The sequence below is a fragment of the Prinia subflava genome, chromosome 5, assembly GCF_021018805.1.
Source record: "Prinia subflava isolate CZ2003 ecotype Zambia chromosome 5, Cam_Psub_1.2, whole genome shotgun sequence".
Classification (NCBI taxonomy): domain Eukaryota; kingdom Metazoa; phylum Chordata; class Aves; order Passeriformes; family Cisticolidae; genus Prinia; species Prinia subflava.
In genome coordinates, this window is record NC_086251.1 from 12896881 (window position 1) to 12917724 (window position 20844).

The following is a 20844-nucleotide window of genomic DNA, read 5'->3' on the forward strand; positions in this document are numbered from 1 at the left end:
TAAGGCAGGAGGTATTCTGTGATCCAGCAACCAATATTTATGTTGATTTATTTGTTTGTTTGTTTTTAAAGGCCAAGCTTAGGAGAAATGAAGCACAAGGGCTGCAATTCAATCCATACATCCTTACAGAGCAAAGCTTCCTGAATCTTTCAGCTCCAGACAGCACCTGCCCAGAAGGCAGTTTGCACTAGTTACTAGTGAACTCTGCCCTTCCTTAAATAACACATACAAGAAATACCAGCAACATAAGTAATACTCTTCTCTTCATCCCCTTCAAAAGCTGGAACAGAAATTAGTAGAATGAGAAAAGCAAATAAACCCACCACACATATGACAATCCTGAATAAATGTGAAAGCTGAGCTGCAGTCTGGTTTGCAACAGCCCTTCACCTCCACTTGAAACAGCCAGCCTTGGAACAGCCAGCCATGACTTCACTGATGTACACATTAGGGATAAAGAGTAAGATTCACTAACACAGTAGTTGCAGTGACAGTTATTAATTCAATAAAAGCAGCTCATGTCCACCCCATCATAAACCTCTAGTAAATACAGTTCATGGAAGGTTTTTTGAGATCTTAAATATCTGAGATCAGAGGTCATGTATCAAGGTAATACAGTGTCTACTAAATGTGTCCTCAAGCTATGTTTGATGCATTTGCAAAAAGAGAAATAGCAGTAATAGCAAGGAAAGGAGAAATTGCTGAGAATTTCCAAGAGCTGTAGCACATGCCAGGCATAAAAGAAGGAGATGACAGTAATCAAGGTTAGACTCCTCTGTTAGAATTGTCTACTTACCCCTCATACCAAGATTTTGCACTGAGTTCTCCTGATGCTCACCACCACCAAGAGGACAAAATGAAAACCCATTATCACAGAGGTTAAGGTGAATAGCTAGTAGGTGTGCTGGGAACAGCATCTGAGAATTACAGTAGCTTGTTTCCCCTAAGTACAGAGAAGAAAAAGGTACTGTGCATCAGAAAAGCATGGAAGTGTCATGAGGTTTCTCCTAGGACACTGTTAATCACACATAATCCTTACCTTAGAACCTTCCCCTAGGGGCTGTCAAACAGAAAAAGACAGAACAAGATCTAAAAGTTCAGGACATTATTAAAGGCCAAATGGTTAAGGGCCAAATTAAGGGAGGAGAGCAATGGAGGAAGGTATTGGAAGGTGGGAAATAGTGTCAAAGTTTAAACTAATTTTACCTTTTAAAAATCCCCAAAAAACAGAGAGTGGGAAGCTAGTGAACATGAATAAAAATAGAGCTGAAAACCTCTGAACATCAAAATATTCCAATATATAATATCGGATGATTCCCACCATGTACATACCAGGAATAAAGCCAAGACACTGGAGCAAAAGAAATGGAAGAATATGAAGGAGAGAAGGAATTCTAGAAGAAGTATCCATTTCAATACTGAACTGCTTCAGTTTTCCCAGTTTCACTAAAAGAGATCATTACAAGCAAGCAGCATTTTCTAGAGGGAAGCAAGTTAATAAAAACATTAAAAATATGATCAGCTCTTGCTATAAATGATACTTGTCTCTGTGCCCAGATATTTTGCCTTTGGGCGCAAAGCAGGTTTTTTCCCCCCATCTGCTGTTATTGAGGAGATTTTCCAGTATTTCTTCATGCTGCCTCCCCATGGTTCCAGGGTATAACTTGGTGTAGACTGCGGCTATGGCTAGATCATGACAAATTTTATAGAGAGAAACAAAAGATGACAAATCTGGTTGTAAAAAGTTAGCTTTCAAGGTCATCTGCTGACAGGTTCCATATGACAGCCAGATTACTGTTTGAGTTAAGGTACTGCCTAGGAATAGCAGACAGAAACTAAGAGTTTATTTCTGAATACAACACAGAGATAATTAACATAAATTACACCACTTCTAATAAATTACACCACTTCTATTGAATTAGAAAATGTAGACAAATTCTGTGCTCTGCCAGACAGTTTCAGTGCAGAAGCTCACAGTCTATGAGTTGGTTCTAACACAGTGGAGAGACTACAGAGTAAAGAGTGACAGGAGCGGGCAAGAAAACAGGCAACAAAAAAGCAAATAAAGTCTAACTGGAAGCCAGGACTTTGAGGACACATTTCCTTATTTGCTCAGTCTTCATCTTCTAAAAGCTGTGACAAGGTTCCCCTCCAATACATTTTGTTATAGCACTTTTCCATCATTTCTGTTCTATTTTATTCATCAGTCCCTCAAAAGTTAGATAATGGAAAGTGATATTAAAGGTTATGAAAAATGCAGAGTAGAGTTCAAATTTTAAACAGACATGCAAGTAAGCCTTGTCTTTGCCTCTTCAAAGAGGCAAAGGAGAAATGTGGGAACTAATATTGTACACCTCTGCTAAACACTCATAAGACCAGCCCTAAATAAGCTCTCAAGTCAACCACATTTAAGTTCACTGGAACTTTCTACTTTTTTATGGAAGGGTCTTCTAACTAACTTTTGCAAATTATTCAGTATGAGGTCTTACAGAACTACAGACATGATATAATCTTCCCTAATTACTATCAGTCATTATTTCTTCACTATTCATCATTGTTTTTCACACTCTGGTAGATTGCTTGTCCTCATTTTAATCAGTCAATTCATCCCACGAGTCAGAATCTGTATAAATGTCAAGTCAATACTTAATTCTGTTAAAGCTGAAATTGAAAATATTATCTCATAAACCAAACTACATTTTGCAGTCTGGGCTCTGAGTCAAAGTCAGGTGACGTGAGGGAAAGTTCAGAGAATCAGAAGAAATTCCTGGAACATATTGTAAGCCAGTGACAATAAATTGTGTGTCTCACTGAATTCCACCTCAGGTAGATCCCTGCCACCCTACACTAGAGTACACTGTCACAGGCTTATCATTTCCAGTAAAGATTATTGTACTTTAATGGGGACTGATTCTGCATCCATTAGTGGCCTGCTTAGTGCTGAAAGGCTTGACAAGTTGCTCAAGATACCTAAAATAGTATATTATCACTCAATTATTGGAAAAGCACCAGGCAGACTATCAAATGTTTCTCTCTCTCCTGTTATTTTTTTAAATTAATAACAGAGGAGACTTTTCCTGCTTTTACCTGCAGGAAAACCCTGTAATCCTTAAATATATGGAAATCACAAAGCAGAGAGAAATTAAAAGGATATATATAAAGGTGCCTTAAAACAACAGTGGGTACTGAATCTACAAAGTTTTTCTAATTTCAGAGCTTCAAGAGGACACCATTTTTGTTATTTACAGGAAGGGAAGAGTAGAGACTTGTGTTCCTGCTTACATGTTTGCTGGGAACTCAGTCTCTCAGCACGGTGACTTTTTACTCGATGGTTTAGACAGATAGATGTACGATTGAATTTAGAGCCAAATTAGCTTGATAACATTAGTAAATAAGACTGCACTGCTCTGTATTTATAGTCTTCTTGGAAATGTGAGATTCATCTTCCCTTTCAGAGACAGACATCAATGAACAGACTAAGAACTCCAAGCCAAACATTTTCCAGTAAAAATAATTTTATCTATTTTTAGGTTCATATTATTTTACTTATTTTAGATATTATAAAGCAGATACAGTAAAAACACAGGGGTTTGAGCTGCTGAGCACCCTGAATTTTCTGTGAAAGGTAAGCTGAAATGAGCCAGGTAGGAGGTATCCCTGGACAGGACCTATTCAGCCTCAGAGAATGAAGAACATTTTATGATTCCTCACAACATGCTAGAAAGGCTTTAAAGGCACCAGTAAGGAAAATGCAAATAAAACAAAACAAAACAAAAAAAATTCGAGCTGGGAAACTTAATAATTTCTCATCTGAACAGGTCCTACAGCAAAGCAAGTGCAGCCTTTAGAAATGTCACCACTAGACCTGGGCACTCACCTCTCTGGGAAATGGCTCATCCTCCAGTGACTGTTGGGCCCCTGAATTACAAGCTCAGGTCACCAACATGTGGGGAAAGATTACTGTACTTAAAAAATTGCTTGTTTCATTTAAGCAAAACCTAAAACATTAAGAAAGATTCATAGATTTATAAAAACCGTAAAAAGCAATTCTTAGGCATGGGTCTTTTGCTGTTAGCATGGACTTCATTAACTGAATTCCCAAATAGCCTTGAGGCATGACTAGAACAATATTGGCAAGATCTCCCACCCTGAGCAATTGGATGTGAATTTTTTACTCCCTCAAAGATAAATAAAACACAAAACTCTGCTGCTGACTAAAACCAAAACCAACCCCTCCCTCATTTTTTACACATCACTTACTCAAGAGAAATAGGGTGGGGTTAAAATGTTCTTGCAGTATGGGAAGGGGGATGCAGAGCTGCAACAGAAAGGGGACAAAAGTCACTATTTTGTTATCCTCCACACTGGCAGGCACACCCCACATCCCACTGTCCTGCCTGCAACCCCACATCCCACTGGGACACTGCAGAGAGCAACTCCAGCTCAGAGCACTCCTCTGCCTGAGAGCATCATTAGGTTATTTTTGGGTTTGGGGGAGGACAGAGACTATTTGAAATCACAGTTGCCGCTTCTGAGCAGTGAGATTCTGAGGAGATTTCTTCTCCTAAGTAGCCCAGTTTCAAAGGACTTGTAAGACCTTTTTAGGAAACTGAGGAAGGCTCTTCACTGTTATCCTTTTGCTCTTGCTATCCAGCAAATGAAACACAAATGAACAAATTAACTTGTAACTTGCAATTATTTTGCATCTGTTTCTTTAGCGTGCTTCTCACTGAGGCAGAGTAAGTCCAGGCTGCCACCACACTAGGGCTGGTGAGAAGGTCAGACATGAAATTCCTGCAAACCTGTGCTCCCACCATGCCTGCCACAATCCAGCTGGAGAACTTGGAATTGCTGAGGGTTAAAGCACACTCCAGGACACAGGCTTGGCCACCTGCTGCTATCCAAACAAGTTGGCAGCAGCTCCCATTTCCACTGACAAGAAAGGCTCCAGTGTTAGATTTGATAACTTCACCTTTCATCCAATAAGTCTCCTCAGTATGAAATTAAGTTAAATGAGAACCCTGCATGATGGACTTAAAGCCATCAGCTTTTTTTTACTGTTTCAATGTTTTTAACAATAGGTAAGAGAGTATCTGGGAAGTTCTGAAGTACTTGGGCCTTAGGCACACCTGGGAAAGATGGGTTTCCAAGTCAGACTTCCAGCTTAATATGCGTGCTGCTTTGAATCTGCTACTTCTACTGGTTTCTGGTTTGTTTAGCCTTTGCTGCAGTGCCTCCTCAAACAGTGAATTCTTCCACATACAGGTTGTCTCCCACTGTGCATTGATGGAGCCCAGTAAGACAAATTTCTATCTAGGTCTTGCTGAAACACAGGTAATAATCTAGTTTGATTCTTGCTGGGGATATATATACCTCACTAAATCAATGGGATTTAAACACTGAGCTTATTTTTTAATGGCTTTAGGAAATCGGTAAACTCTTCTTTGAGAGCTGGTGCTTGAAATAATCTCCAAAATATAACTCACAAAGTCAAGCAGAAATGCAAGCCTGTCTAGAAACCGGAGTGTGGCAGAAGGTTTTTGTCTGAGTCCTGCCTTTGTTCTTGGACACCCAGGTACACACATAATGCCAAGGAGGGGCACGGAGCAAGGAGAGAGGGAAGCTCACCCTGAACAAGCACAGCAGTGTAATCATGGAAAACACCTCGGTGAGCAACAGAGAATGTAAGAGCTGTAAGAGCATGGAGTGAGCCTTGGCTTTAGTGCTGAAGCAAGACTACTGGCCTCTCAAATGAACAAGATCCTAGCAGTGCCTCTTTCGCCAGTTTCTCTTAAGTGAGACAATCAACAAGACCCTGAATAGGCTCATCAGAGTAATATCAATTCTAACAATCCTTTAAAAGCAGCAAAAAAAGAAATGTCAGGACAAATAAGCCAAGGAAGATACACATGTGCTGGATTTGTCCCTGAGTGATGGAAATGAACAGGTGGCACAAATCCCCAAACCCCATAATTTAGAAAGCTTTTCCCCTTTGATTACCCAATGCACTGTGCCTTTTATTCTGCCTTTACTGTATCAACTCACACATGACCAGGCAAAAAAAGGAAACAATACTGATTTTTGAAACTATAAGAACCTAAAGCTCTCCACAAGCACAAAGGACCAAAGATCTGGGTTCACATAGCAGTCCAGACCTGCAGAGACACTGTGTAATCCTGCTTCCTTTTTTCTCCTAAACAGAACTGAAACTGTACTTACATCTTGAAAGGAAGAGTCACCAAAGGGTGTGCTAGGAGCAGACCTTTTGCACCTCTGATTCAATGTTAAGAATGCAGACCTGTGAATCATGACACCGAGCTGAACAAGCTGTGTCACAGTTGGAGCCAAATGACCTCCAAACTTTGCCACTCACCCAAGGCCTTATTGTAAGCACATAATGAACAGAAGAAGCTGATGTGTTCGAGACACAAACACAAATCAGAAGGCAGTCTGCCAGCCTGATCCCTCCAGCAGCACATTCTCCTACCCAGGTAGAATCTTTGGGCTAAAGACTGTGTGGGTAGGGGATGGAAAAGAATCCCAAACATGGTACCTCACAGGTAGGTGGAGGATCTGATTCACATTGTAATAATTTGTAATAGCCTGCAGCCAGAAGGCCAAATGCTGTCATCTCCTCAGATCTCATAAGCAAAGCAGTGCAAGCTGGATCAATATTTGCAGTGGAAGGTCTCCAAGTGGCACCAATGCAGGCAGAAAACGATGCTGATGAGAGCTGGGCTCAACCCAGCTCTGAGCCAGGACTGCAGGATGAGGTTTGGAAGGAATTACTCTGGCAGCATTGCCAGTTCTTATACAGGGCTCTAAAGGGCAGTCCTGGCAATGTGGGGTCAATAAAAGCACCAAGCCACTTTCTCTTGGAATAGGGTTTCCTGATAGCCTGGACAGTGCCCAGCCTATACAACTGCATCCTAAATCCTTGCTGCAGCTGGAGACAACAAGGATTTGCCTTCCTAGGAAACCCCCTGCAAGGCCCTGGGCTCCCTCTTTATGTGCAGTCCAGAAACACAGTGATCTGCAGTTCTAGTTAACTTTGGAAATTTAACAGATTAGGGTCACTGAACTTGCCCCAAAATCATTGACTGATTTCAGTGAAACCAAAGGATATGTTTAAGGTATGCATTGGTTTTCTTGAGCTGTTGTCTCCAGCTAAAAATAGTGTTCCAATAGATAATTCTAAGTTTGAAATTAGGATCTTTGCATATGCTTCAGCCCATTTTGTCTATTTTGGGAATGGGCAAAGAATTTGAGATTGAAAAAAATAAGTACAAGCAAAATACAGTTGTCTTCTTGTTACTGAAACAAACACTAAGTCATATATTCTCATTGTCATAAAAAAAGAATTCATGGGGACAAAGAGACTCAATGCTATAGCCTGCAGCAAAGATACCATTAATAAAATAAATCACATCATTCACAACTACAAGTGGTTCACTTTAAAGGCAAAACATTGGGAGAATAGAACTGTGTGTAGTTGGATGAAAGAGTACAATCTGTATCAGTGTACTGCACACGTCAACACTGCTCATACAATGAATAAAGAGGAAATGCAACTCTGTCAAATACCTTTATTAATCTTCTGCACAATGACCTTCTACTAAAGTTATATAGCCAATGGTCTACATGCTATATAAGCCATCAGATTGCTCCCCCATGAATAAATAAAATTCCACAGGAAAAAAATGAGGATGGAAGCTCAATTATTGGTATCTTTTCAAGCTTGTGGGCAAATATTTCAATAAAACATAAGATGACTTGGAGCCAAAAAGGAGCACACTGAAGTTTTTCAGCATAAGCAGCAAGCTGATACTACTGTTAAATACCAATTTCAGCCAAATTTGACATATCACTTGAGACTATTTTTTTTCTTCATGCAAATCAGCTGGATAGAGGACAGAAACCCAAGCAAGTAGTCACACAGAGAGGAAAAATAGACGCTATGAAAGAACAGGCAGACTAACACGGGCATCAATACTGACCTACCAGTCAGCCCCTCCACAACTCTACTCAAAATGCTCCTGCTTGCCCGGAGAAATACAGAAAAGGAAATAAAGAGTCTTATAAAAGCAGAAGGAAAAGCAGTGTGGATATGAGCATGTGAGGAAGATACAAATATATACAGGAAAACAACATTAGCTACATTAGCTCTGCTGTGAACAGAAAATTTGCTTTTCTCATGGATTTTATGGTTGTGCTTTTCAACTAAGAAATCCACAGGACAAACCCTTCATCCTGCAAAGGAAATTCCGTGTCAATATAAAGAGCAGGTTTAAATCTGACAGAGGTTCTAGCACAGAGGTCCCAGAATCTGAGGAGACTTTGTGGTGCCAGCCATCCTACAGCCCTCTCAGACAGCCTGTGACAGGAGCAAGGCTGATCTGAAATGCATTGCATCACGTCTTCCTGTAACACAAAGCTCTCAGTATGTCTAAGGTTGATTTTTGGACAAGAGAGGTTCTGAATTTGAGAGATGCAATAATCTCCCCAAATTAGTTCTGAGGTACAGACTGTGATTTACCCATCCACTCGGTTATTTACATGCTGGGAAATGTGTAAATAAATGCTTTCTAAATACTCACCAAACTCTCAGACAGCTCACAGACATACTCAGGTACAGCCAGAAAATAGTAAAAAGTCCAGAAGAGCTGCTGAGAAAGTGGGGTCAAATTGTCAAAAGATAAATTTTCTTGAAAACTCTACATTGAGTGTTGAAGGCAAAAGTAAAAGCTGAGGCAGAGTGTGCTCAGGAAAAGATGCTATCAATTAATTCTTTAAATGAGGATGAGCTCCATCAGGAGAGAGAATAGTGCAAACACAACCCATCTACACTGCCTTGCAGGGATGCAGGGAGGGGTACCTTGGGTCTGGTACATCACAAGCACCCAGGCATGCTCCATTTCAGCCACCAGTATGGTTCTGTTCCTCACCTGACTGCTTGGTCCTGGCAGAGACCTTGGGCAGGAGTGTTGGGATTTCCCACCCTAGAGCAAAACCAGCCTGCTTTATGGAGCAGGAACTACCTTCCTAACCTCATACCCTCTACAAAATATAAACGCAGTTTAGCTGCAATGGCTCCAGATGAATTAGAAAAGTAAGGACCAATTAAAACTGACTTTAAGTCAATAAAGCAAAGAGTTATGATTACATATATGGACAACAGATCTCCTACAAAAGGGCCTTATTCAAAGTTCATGAGGAAAATCACTTCAAATAGCATCCTTCACAGCTGCATTCCCTCTTACTGCACAGAAGAGATGCATGGCTGTATTTAGGATCTCCAAGCAGAGAGCCCAGAAGCAGAGTAAGAACTGAAGAGTCTTTATGCCAGCAGAAAGGTATACTTTCTTCTCTTCTCCTTTCTTCTTTACATAAACACATTACACAGTGCCAAAAAAAGAAAAAAAAAAAAAAAAGAGAGAGAGAGAAGGAAATGAAAAGAAAATGGATCAGTTGAAGCCTCCAGGGAAGATAACCTTCAAAGGAAATTTAGCGGAAAATTGAAGAAAATAGGAGCTGAGATTTCTCTTGTACCTCATGGCTACAGAAATAGATAAGTAGGAGGAAAGGCTGCAAGCAGCTTTGCTTCTTTTTGTGACAAGAGAGAAAGCCTCAGCCCGAGCTATATTCAATCAGTTCCAAAGGGAGAGAGATAACGAGAAGTTAGAAATACCCACAAATAGGTTTGAAGTCTACTGCTTCTGGACACACATCATTGACAAGAACATGAAATTTCAACACAGAAGAGAGGGAATCAAGTGATCAATATGTGACACACTTAGAAACTCACAGAAACACCCAAGCAAACTTTTAGAAGTTACCAGTGTTATCAAACCGCCATTAGGTTTTCAAAATTTGCATTATTACAGTTATTTATGTGACTGTGTAGAAAACTGCTCCTTCAACCCAACACTCCCGAGACTGTGGCATGTGAGTACAGCTATACTAACAATCGAAATTTAACACTTCATCCCATCAACGTGTTGTTGCCTGCATGGGGAAGGGAGAATCTAGAAAAGAAAAAAAAGCACGGGAAAAATATGAGACAGAAACATCAACATTAATACCTCTCTTTGCAATTAGGAGCAGTTCCAAGAGACAGGGGTTTTGTTTTGGTTGGGGTTTGGTTTTCTCTTTGTTTGGAGCTTTTTAGCAGAATACAGACTGAACACTGGGTGAGCAGAGGGATTGGAGCAAGAATTCCAGTGTTCCCTTGGCTATACTGTGTTGAATTGGCAGAAGGGAAAAAGATAGTGTTTTCTTTAAAGTTTCTTGGCTTAATTAATTTGCCTGTTGTGGCAGTGTGTCCCTGAAGTGGAAAGTCTGCTGGAGGGAGTAGAAAGCACAGAAAGAAATGTGAGATTGCCTTCTTTAAAGTGAGGGATAAGGAGAAGGGTTTAGCAGAGCCCAGCACATGAGGTGCTGCTTCTATGAGCAGGGGAAAACCTTGCACCCATTCCTCCTGAGACCAAACCATCCCACCACGCTGGGCACCCTCTGGTACTTGCAGAATTAAAGTAGATCCCAGCAGCAGGAATCTCAACACAGGGTAGCCATGGAAACAAGGCACCCCTACAAAAAACCAAAACAAAGAAAAAAGGGTATTATGCTGGTTGCATCTCATTTTCTCTCACACATTTCCCCTGCAAACAATTAAGCACCTGCAGTTTTAAGATGATGTTTGCAAATGACTTGAATCCTTCAAAGCAGCCTCACCACAGATGAGCACTGGGGAAAGAGTAGAAACTCTTCCAATTGCCCAGCTCCCTTCCATGGTTGCTGGCCTGTGATCAGCACTGGTGGCAGTCTCGCAAAACAAATAAATCTTTAAACAATAAGCTACAGATTAAAAGCCTGAGAGGATCCCCTGTGACCCATCCAGAAATAAGAGCATTACAGAGAGGGCTGGAGACCGGTGGTGCAGAAAGTTAAGTCACTGGAGACATGAGTTCATATTTGATGCATGGGTAGAGGTGAAATGGGCTTATGCCCTCAGACACTTCAGGGGTTCATTCCAACTGCAGCTCTTGTGCAGCAGCCTTTTCCTGATGAGCCTAAGGACTGCAATAATGGATGTCCTGCAGGCACAAACAACTGAGCTTCAACAGCAACACTGTGTGAAAACCTGTACTCAGTACTTGCATTGTTTGTTGTCAGAAGCACCACGGGGTACCCGTCACCCTCAGGTTTAAACATCAACTACACAAAAGAGATCAGTGTAATACTAAACCTGGCCGGGATAATTTCTGCCACTGACCAGTGAAAGATATGTACTTCTCCTCATCTCTCTCAGAATCAGATGAAGTGTGTGCATCTGCTGGCAACCCTCCCTCTGGAGCACAACTGGACATTCCTTGGGACATCCAGAGGAATACAAGCACAGGACATGCTGTAACGGAGAGTGCGCATGCAAAGCAAGGTGTGCTACTCCTCACCCTGAAAACTTAGGAAGGGAAAACATGGTCAGTCCTCTCTTAGTCGTCCTTGGCAGGGAATCAATTCCATGGCAGCATGATCAAAAAGGAAGTAGTTGTTCCAAAAATCAGAGGAGTCAGTTGCCATCTTTTTGAAGTTGCTGTTTCTCCCAACAGCACACATGGCACAAAGGAGAAACACAATTCCTTTGGGCAGCAGCCATCCATCTATGCCAGGACCTGGCTTCCCTCAAAGGAAGAAAAGAAAAACTCAGAGCAAGAGGCCTTGAGCAGCAGTGCTCCCCTTTCCTTCATGGCACAGGCACATGCACAGCCTGTGAGGGAACTGACCATCACCTTCACTGCACCCTGCTAAGGACCCCAGCTGCATTTGCCTGGTGAAAGAAGAATTATTTAATGCAAAATGCAGTAATATTTCAAAACCCATTGGCTATGAAAAAAAGGACACTGCCACAAGATTCCTACCTTCTGTGAGGCATTGGAGCAGTAAATCCAGGTCCTTTTCTATTTAAAAAAAGCAAAAAACAAACCAAACAAATTAGGTGCATAAAAGGATTTTCCCCTACAGCTGACACTGAATCTAAATTAAACCAACTCGTTTTCATAATTTGAAAGCTCTGGTTTCTCCATAATTACAATGTTGTGAAATGAGCAGAAACAGCTAATATACACCCACAGGGAAAGTTACATTTAGTGACCCTATAATGATCCAGGATGAAGAAGATGCAATAAAGGAACCCACAGAATTTACTAATGAATAAGAGTAGTAAGAAAGGGGGAAACTAAACCTAATGAATGTATATAGGATTTTGATGCAGAACCTTCAGGCAGAAGTAGCCAACAGTTTTATTCCAGCAATAGCCACAAAACACTTCATTAGTGACAATCAACTCTCCCCATCTGCAGAATGCTCGACAAAAAACACTTCAGAAATATTTTGCCTTTACAACATGCCGTAAAGAGATCTTAATATCTATTAAAAATTAAACATTCTGCTAAAAACTAATGTAAAATTTTGCAGTCGCTGCTTCCATCTGCTTTTCCTTTGCATTGTTGAACAGTCTTTTAACAGCCTTTCTGTTCACCATCAAAATTAAAACAATCTTACAGTGATACTGTGCTTTTTTGCCTTTTCTTTTCTTTCTTTTTTTTTTTTTTTTTGTGTGTGTGTGTCTTTATTATTATTTGTTAAGTGCTTAGAAAAAAAAAGTAAAAGTAAACCACTTGCACAGGTGAATATGGAAAATTACAGAATCACAGAATGTTAGAAGGAATTTCCCTTCCTACACACAATCTTCTCTTGTTTCTTTTTCACAATCCTTTGCTCCTTGCAGTATGAGAATATGCACGAGAGTAGGTAAAGAGAAGGCAAAAATCAGTTGAAGCCCTTGTTATGTTATGGCTCAGCTAATTCAGTGTCAGCTGATGGCACAGCACGTATGGTCCATCAATGTTTAGCACATATTACAAACATCTGACAATCTGTGTAAGATTCAAATCATGATTTTACAGTGGGAATCATTGCCCTACAGTTAACACAGTGTCCTGGCTAAAGCCCAGGGTGAGGAGTCCCTTTTGGGAGGTGAGTTCCCTCTCACTGACAGTTTGCACGAATTAAACTGCATTTGCACATCACATTTGCACTGTACCAACTCTGATTCATGTTCATGCTGTGACACGTAGAGACAAAAGCAGAGAATAAGCTTACCCTGCTCCAGTATAATTAAAGACTTCAGTAGTCCATACAGGCAAACTCTACCCTGCCTACTTAACACTCCTATCCTTCAGGATTAAATATACACTTGCCTCTAGAGTATAATTACATCTGGTATCAAAACTTGACACTCTATTCTAACAGCTTTAAAAAATTTCTGAGAAGGGCGAGCATCATTTTCTATTTTCCTCCAAGCCCATGAGAAACTCTTCTCCTACCTCTCAGGAGCTATGCATCCACCAGTGTTCTGAGCTGGCAGAAAAGACTGATTGTTCAGGAAATGGGATTCCAAAGAATTTTCTAAAAATCCTAATTTTTAGAAATTTACTCCTAGAAAATTTGAATTTGTTATTAAAAGAGTCTTATGTTACAAAGTGTTATAGGCAGCAGACAAATAGATGATTAGCATTTTGATTGTGCATTAGAAATTCCTCACTGATAAACAAAGTGTGCAAGACTTCCTGAACACAAGTTTCAAACACCTGCCTTTCTTATATTCAGAGCTGCCCACAGAAGTTAATAAATACCTCAGAGACTCATTTCAACCCATTTCATCTCTCAGCAATGTGCGAGATGAAGAATTGTGAAGCCATTTATTCTGCAAAATCCCATTAGTTTTTGATAAACTCTTTCAGACAAACGGTAATTTTGAGTGATTCACCTGAACAAAATAACGCACCCACACTTTCAGAATGCCATTGGGGTGAGGTCAGGCATAGAATGAGTCTGCCAGGGTAAATGACTGCATTTGTCTCCTGTCACAGTCCTTCTCTTTGGGCACAAAAAGTACTTCCATAAGATTACAATTTGACAGAGATCGAGAAAACAGATTGATTTTTAATTTTCAGGAAGTTTTCAAGAAATTTAGAGTAATAGACCCTTTTAGAAAGCTTCAGATGCTCTGAGAGTACCTGGACCTGTGCGTGAATGGGGAAATGCCCACCCCTGTGGGTTTTGATGTAGGCAGACCAAGGAGCACCCTTTTTTCAGATACATGATGTACAGTTGTGAACATTTGTGGAAGGAAATACACAGTACCTGGGTTTCAATATTCAACACAGTCCTTGGCAGAGATCCCTAATCCCCTCTGGAAGAGGGCTGCTAAGCTTTTATGTAGAAACAAGCTTCAGCAAATTTTCAAGTCATACAAAAGCTTTGTTCTCAGGGTATTAGCTGAGGTGCTGACCCCAAGACATCCAGGAATAACTGCTACTCCAAGCACGGTTAGCACCTGCCTGTAGATTTGGTAATGAATGTACTAGAGGAAAAAACATTCCATTGCCCTCAGGTCCAGTCCTTGTCCTTCTCCTGTGGGGAGCAACAGCCCAGCCTCAGCCAGCCCCAAGCCTCTCATGACCCAGGTTTCAAGATTCCATCTTGCTCATGTTTCCAAGAAGCTCTAACCTAGCTTTGACTAGGATACAGCAAAGTCCCTCATCACTTCAGACCAGCTTCCAGGGAATGACAACCTTCCATGCCTGCTTTATCAATGATCTGATGTACTAGTCCTAAACCTAGCCCTGAGAAAACTTGAATTCACACTCAGTTACTGCAGTGCTGACATTGCAGCGTGGCTGTGCATGAGATGATACCTGCTTGGATCCAAACAGGGCAGAGATGATCATCAGTCAGTTATTCCCAAGCTTAAATCCTGTTTTCATCACACAAATTCTGCATGGAAACAACTAAGACAAGACCCGTTCCTCTAAGTAGCTGCTTAAGTTATGAAAACTGAGGCTTAGTGGAACTTCAGACAGGTGTCTTTTGCTCAGTCACAAGCACCAGAATTAATTTCAGACACAGGAACATCACACAGATACAAACAGTTAAAGAAAACTGCACTGGATCTCCAATGGGCAATCTACACAACCCAGCTGGATTTTAAAATTTTTCCATCCTCTATGTGAATGGCACAAATTCAACATACTTTTGAGATTACTGAACTTTCTGTGATAATCTATAATTTTAGAACTCTATCCCATTTAAAGCTGCCATCAAAAAACATGAATAGACAAGTGGTTGTAATACCTGCATCACTTACATCACCCAGGAAAACTCTGATCATGTGATACAGACCCACACCACCTCTGTTCCACTGTCATTCACACCCTCCATGTAGCACAGTTCTAGGACAGAAACACTTGTGAATGAGCACTGCCTGGAATTTAGTGGACAGCAACATTTCTTTAGATGTCATTGCACTTCCAGCTCCTAATTATTCAAGTGCATTTTTAGGTTACTTAAAAAAAAATACATACTGCAAAACAAAGTTAAAAAGCCCCACCCATAATTCAAGTAACTACAGTGATCGCACATAACATATTTTAGGCCAGCAAAGTACATTTTTTACTTCACAAAGGTGGGAGCCTATCTCCACAGCAATGAAACTGAGGTCCTAAGGCGATTCCCTGGATATATGAGAAAAATTGACCTGCTCCCAGGCACCATCTATTAACTACTGCTACAAGAATCTCTTACAAGCTTTTGAAAACATGGCTGCCCCAATCACAAACGCCAACAATTTCCAAGAAGAACAGCAATGCAAAAATACATTGTTTAAAAAAAAAGAGCAAAAGTGAAACAGTATTTGCAGCTTTGTTACTTCGGTGTTTTTAATATATGTAACTTTGGATGTTAGGGACTACTTTGCTTCCAGAAATAAAAGTATGTATTTGTTAGGGCTTGTATCTTCATGTTTTACAGCAACACATGAGGAATTGGCTGGAACACATGCAATTCCTGATTTTTCACTTAATTAAGAAATGCATTCCATAGTCTCACACAATCCGTATATTCCATAAATATTAAGCTTGACTGATTAACTGATAAATGTCTTCATGTGCTTTTAGCACCTGCCTGCTGCAAGAGCAGGTTTCTGTGGCTTTCAGTGCCTCTCCCAGAGTGATGGCGTTTCTAGGGTAACATTCCCATTTACTGAGGCTGGATACAGTAGCACTGCTGAACTTGTGCGTCTGAAAGTCCAAGTGCGAACAGGCGTAGGAAAAAACCACCTGTTCTTACTTATGGATCAGGCATCCAAACCCTGGAATAATTGCATCTCTTAGTAAAGATGCATTAACATAGTGTTACATGCTTGAAAACACAAGCACTAAACTATCGGGTCAAACACATTAAAGTTTTAATAGCTTCTTTTCTTGCACTGTTAGAAGAAAATTTGATATGGCATTCAAAAAATCCCACTTGAGAATCCAAGGCAATTCCCGATAATCTGAGTAAAAGGTGAACCTGTTTTCCATGATGGAAATATTTATATAAGTAAACTATAACAAAGAAAATTGGATGAGCCAGAAAAGAAGAATGCTCCTACACCAGGGTTTTTACCGGCGGGTAGGTGCTATCTGAGCAGGTAAACCGCTGCCTGAATGCAGCCTGCTAAACTGGGGAAGACTGGTTTTATAGAAACTGCCTAGAGGTTTAGTTATAGGGGTATATTTATGGAAAGTTTATAGGGGGTTTTAGGAGCATGTAGTCAGCAGGACTCTTCCTGGGTGCAGTTTTCAAATATTAGGGTACTGCAAACAAGCAGAGATGGCACTTAAGATCGAATAGACTGAAGCCCAGAGTATAACTTCCATCTGGTACAGAGAACTGTGCATGTGGTCTTTTGACAAGGTGGCTGACAATGCAGAACAGCCTCTTACGGACAGGAACAGCCTGAAAGGTCTCAGAGCATGGGGTAATGCCTCAAGCAGGCAGCTACGTCTCTGCATGAGCGAGGAAAGACAGAGGCTAGTTTGTGGCTGAACTGAAGCTCAGACACCAGCCTGGAGATCAGCTCTGATCTGGTCTGACCTGCTGCCATTCTGGTACTGCAAGTCTAGGCTTGGTTTTGGCCAGGAATGAAGCTGTAGTCAGGTCCTGGTTCTAGGTGCACATCCCACAGACAGACCTGGAGGTCCTGGCAGCCAGGGTGCAAGTGAGGCACTGGGGAGTGGCCTGGTCACAACTTCAGGTGCCACCAGGAGGAAAACTGCACTAAGTTCGAGCCCATCCCAAAGATTACTGTACGGGCAAAGCACATCACACCTAAAACCACGCACTACATTATTAAAAGAGATGAACCCAGTGGGTTTTCAGTGCAAACAGGTCCCACTGAGCTCTGCCACAAGTTAGGACACCTCTGAGGTGAAAATTCTACTCTACCAAATGTGAAGAAGCTTACATAGGCCTGTCATCCACCATTCCTGGCCTCAAAAAAGAATCTCCTGGTAAATGGTGCATGCTTCTGCACATGAACAACCCTTTCACCTCTTTTAGTCATAGCTCAGAGGAAACTGGTCCACTAGCACCACTGAGTTCAATGGATATTAAAAAAAAAATACAGAATTTCATCTGAAAAACAACTAAAAGTAAGGATGCCTATGCAACACATCATGGTAGTTTCAGCCAGATCATGTAGACACCATTGCCAGTGAAAAATACTTAAAATCAAGGAAGGAAAAAACAAAAGGACATGGGGAATCCCATCTAAGTGAAATTTCTACAAAGTAATAAAATACTTACATACAGCTTAAGAACAACACAGCTGAAATAACTGTTTATTCCTGTGTCTAAATATGAGTGACAGAAGTTATTCAGAAAGATCTGATTAAGAACTCATGATTGCATTTTGAAATTCATCTCCAAACTTTGGATGTAACTGAAATTAGAAGCATGACAAAATTCTTACAAGTCTTTCTGGTACTGTAAGGCCTTAGAAAAAGAAGAGACCACAATTTTAGTGAAAAGATGTAGTGTGACCATCTGCTGTAAAAGGCTTTGATCAGTTATTACAGGAAAAACCTGCTGAAAACCACTGTGAATGAGATACAGGAACAGCAAGACCCACTAACACCGCTTCTGTGTTGGGGCCAGGATAACAATAAGCTTAGAACGTTCTGCTTCCCCTAAATGAAATTCCAATGAAAGAAAGAGCAAAATAGGCACTTACAAGCCACAGAAACTTATACCTGTCTAAAGTAACTGGGTCACACAAGTATAAAGTGTCTACATTTTATATACATAAATATTTATACTTTATAACCAAATTATAAAATACCTACAATCTATGGCTGGAAGAATTATATTCATCTTTCAAAACAAAAGAAATCACATTTTGGTAGCAGCTCCATTATATTCTTGTGGAGCACTGATGAAATAAAAAAAAAATTATACACAGGGTTTAGAAAAGGTTAAAATCACAAGTTACAGAATATACACAAAAAAACTTCCAAAGAAATATCTAGTGAAATACAGTGGATATTTTATGGCTTTGCTCAAACAGAAAATGGCTTAGGTTAGTATTACAAATGTACAGGCAAAGTTACAGCTAGAACTTCTTATATTATACCTATATCCCTTTCTTAGTGAACTCATTTCCATGTCTCTCAAATGGGAGATCCTGCCTAGGCCAGCTGTGTACAGCCAAATCTGTCTCACTGTGCTTTAGAAAAGTGAAATCTCTAGAGAAAAGGCAGTGTTTGAACAGATGTACTGTATTAGTAATCTGAGCTGTGAATTGGTGTACACTGCTTACACTTAGCTAGGCAACCTAAAAATATACAAAAAACAACAGACAGTGACCCCAAGAGTCGGCCAAAATTACACTCTGTTGCTTATATGACAAAACTTGCAGCACATCCCTGCACCAAATCCTTTACTTTCTTCCTTAACACTTATTAAAAAAAGACCACAAAAAACAACCTCCAAAAATTTATCAGTTGCAAGAGAGCACCCCCTGGTGTAACAACACAAGAAAACTTTGAAGAATTTGTAAAATGCATTAAATTGGTGTTGGGTGCTGCTAGCTAACACGATTAAGTGACTCCTTCAGCTGCAGCTTTGTGCCAAAAAGCACGATAGAGAGCAAACATCTCACAGAAGGCTTCACATTTCTCAGAGGTGCATAAAGCTGCCTGTACAGAACCACTAACAAATCTTTCTAAAGGTCAGCATACAAATTAAGTTCCTCTGTGGCCTGACTTTCAATTTATTTTTTTACATTACTTATAAAGTTTCTATGAATCCAGTCTCCCTATTCATGGTTTCTTAGGATGGGCCCTTTCACTCCCAAATGAAAGTTGCCTGTCCTTAGATAAACATTTCTGCTTCTCATGTTAGCATCTAAATCAAATACAAATCCTCATGAGGCCCTGAAGAGAGACCTGGCCCTGATTCCTGGCAGCAGGGACATCAGGACCAGGAGAATAGTAGAAACTGGCTTCCTGCTATTCTAACACTGCATCTTGCAATGACTTGCTAAAACTTTTAGTGGAAAAGCAGCAAGCTTTCTTGCTCCATTTACTCCTCCTGGTAATTTATTCCTGTTCTTATATAAGTTTCTGAAACCAGAGCAGTGGAATAACACTGCCTTAACCCTAGCACAGTGTATGCAACACATACTGCTGTGCAGAAAACAGGGTGTAACAACTTCCTGGTACCAAGTTTGGAACAATTCAGAGCCACAGTTGTACACCAGCTTTTACTGCAGTGAAAAAGCTGCAAGTGGACCCTGAAGAACGATGGTCTGGGCAAGATATTCCTTTGTATGCACAGGACCAGAATCAATTTGTTACCTGAGCTGCTGAGGAAAAGCTTAGCCAGAATACGATGGATGTATAAAAGAAGGGAATTTCATCTCTGAAGCATAGACATGAAACACAGATCTAACATTTTTAGTGTTCAGGCTACCGAAAAAACGCATGCTATCACTGAAAATGTCTGTACAAAACCAATTCTGCTGGAGAGCTACTGAAAAGCATGGCAGGTGGAAAACGAATCACAAAGTCATAGCAGCTTCTGCTGCACAGGTGTTTCCATGTCCTTCCATAAGGTCCTGACAGCAAAAAATATTCCAAACAAAATTATGTTCCCCTCCCAGCTGACTAAGAGCCACCTGAAATACAGATGTCTGCACGTGCCAGGATGCTTTTCTATTCTCCAGTGTGGAGAGCAGATTGTGACTAAAACACAGCTTGGATAGCACATACTGGAAGTCATTCTCCTTCTCCAAAAACATCCTTTCCTTGGCTGTGGTCAGCAAATCCATCCTATCCAAACCAGTCAGTGCCCACAGCGCTATGACTCAGTCTCTGTTAGTGACTCACAAGTTTCATGAAGAGATGAAACCATCCACTGGACTCCTAGGATTTTCTTTTATCTTGGTTTGGCTTTCAGTGATTGCAGAATGGGATCCTCCACATTCACCCCAGAGCAGCATACTGATATCCATGGAATTTCACAGGAGCTCCCATACAACACACTCCTAATGCTTTTCTCCCATCAGCACCCCTTACCTTCAAATTATGAAATATTGAGCAGAAAGGAATACAATTTAATTATCTCAACTACATCCCTGTGAATCTGGGATAACATCCCAGAAAGGAATACAGCTGCTGTGGCATCATGCAGAGACCTAAGGACATTATCAAGGCAGTCCTGCATACTCAGAGCTTCAGCTCTTGCTGCTATCATGTTATGCATGACCTAGAGTTTTCATTAAAAACCAAAATAATGGCAGCACCAAACAGGGCTTTCAAAACATGAAAAATAAATAGGTCATTCAGCAAAACTATGCTCAGGTTTTGCATTGCACTTCTAGGGCCATCCCTTAGCCAGATAAAACACAGTAGCCCAGACTATTTCATTTCAGAATTTACATGTGTGCTCCTTGCGCTTATT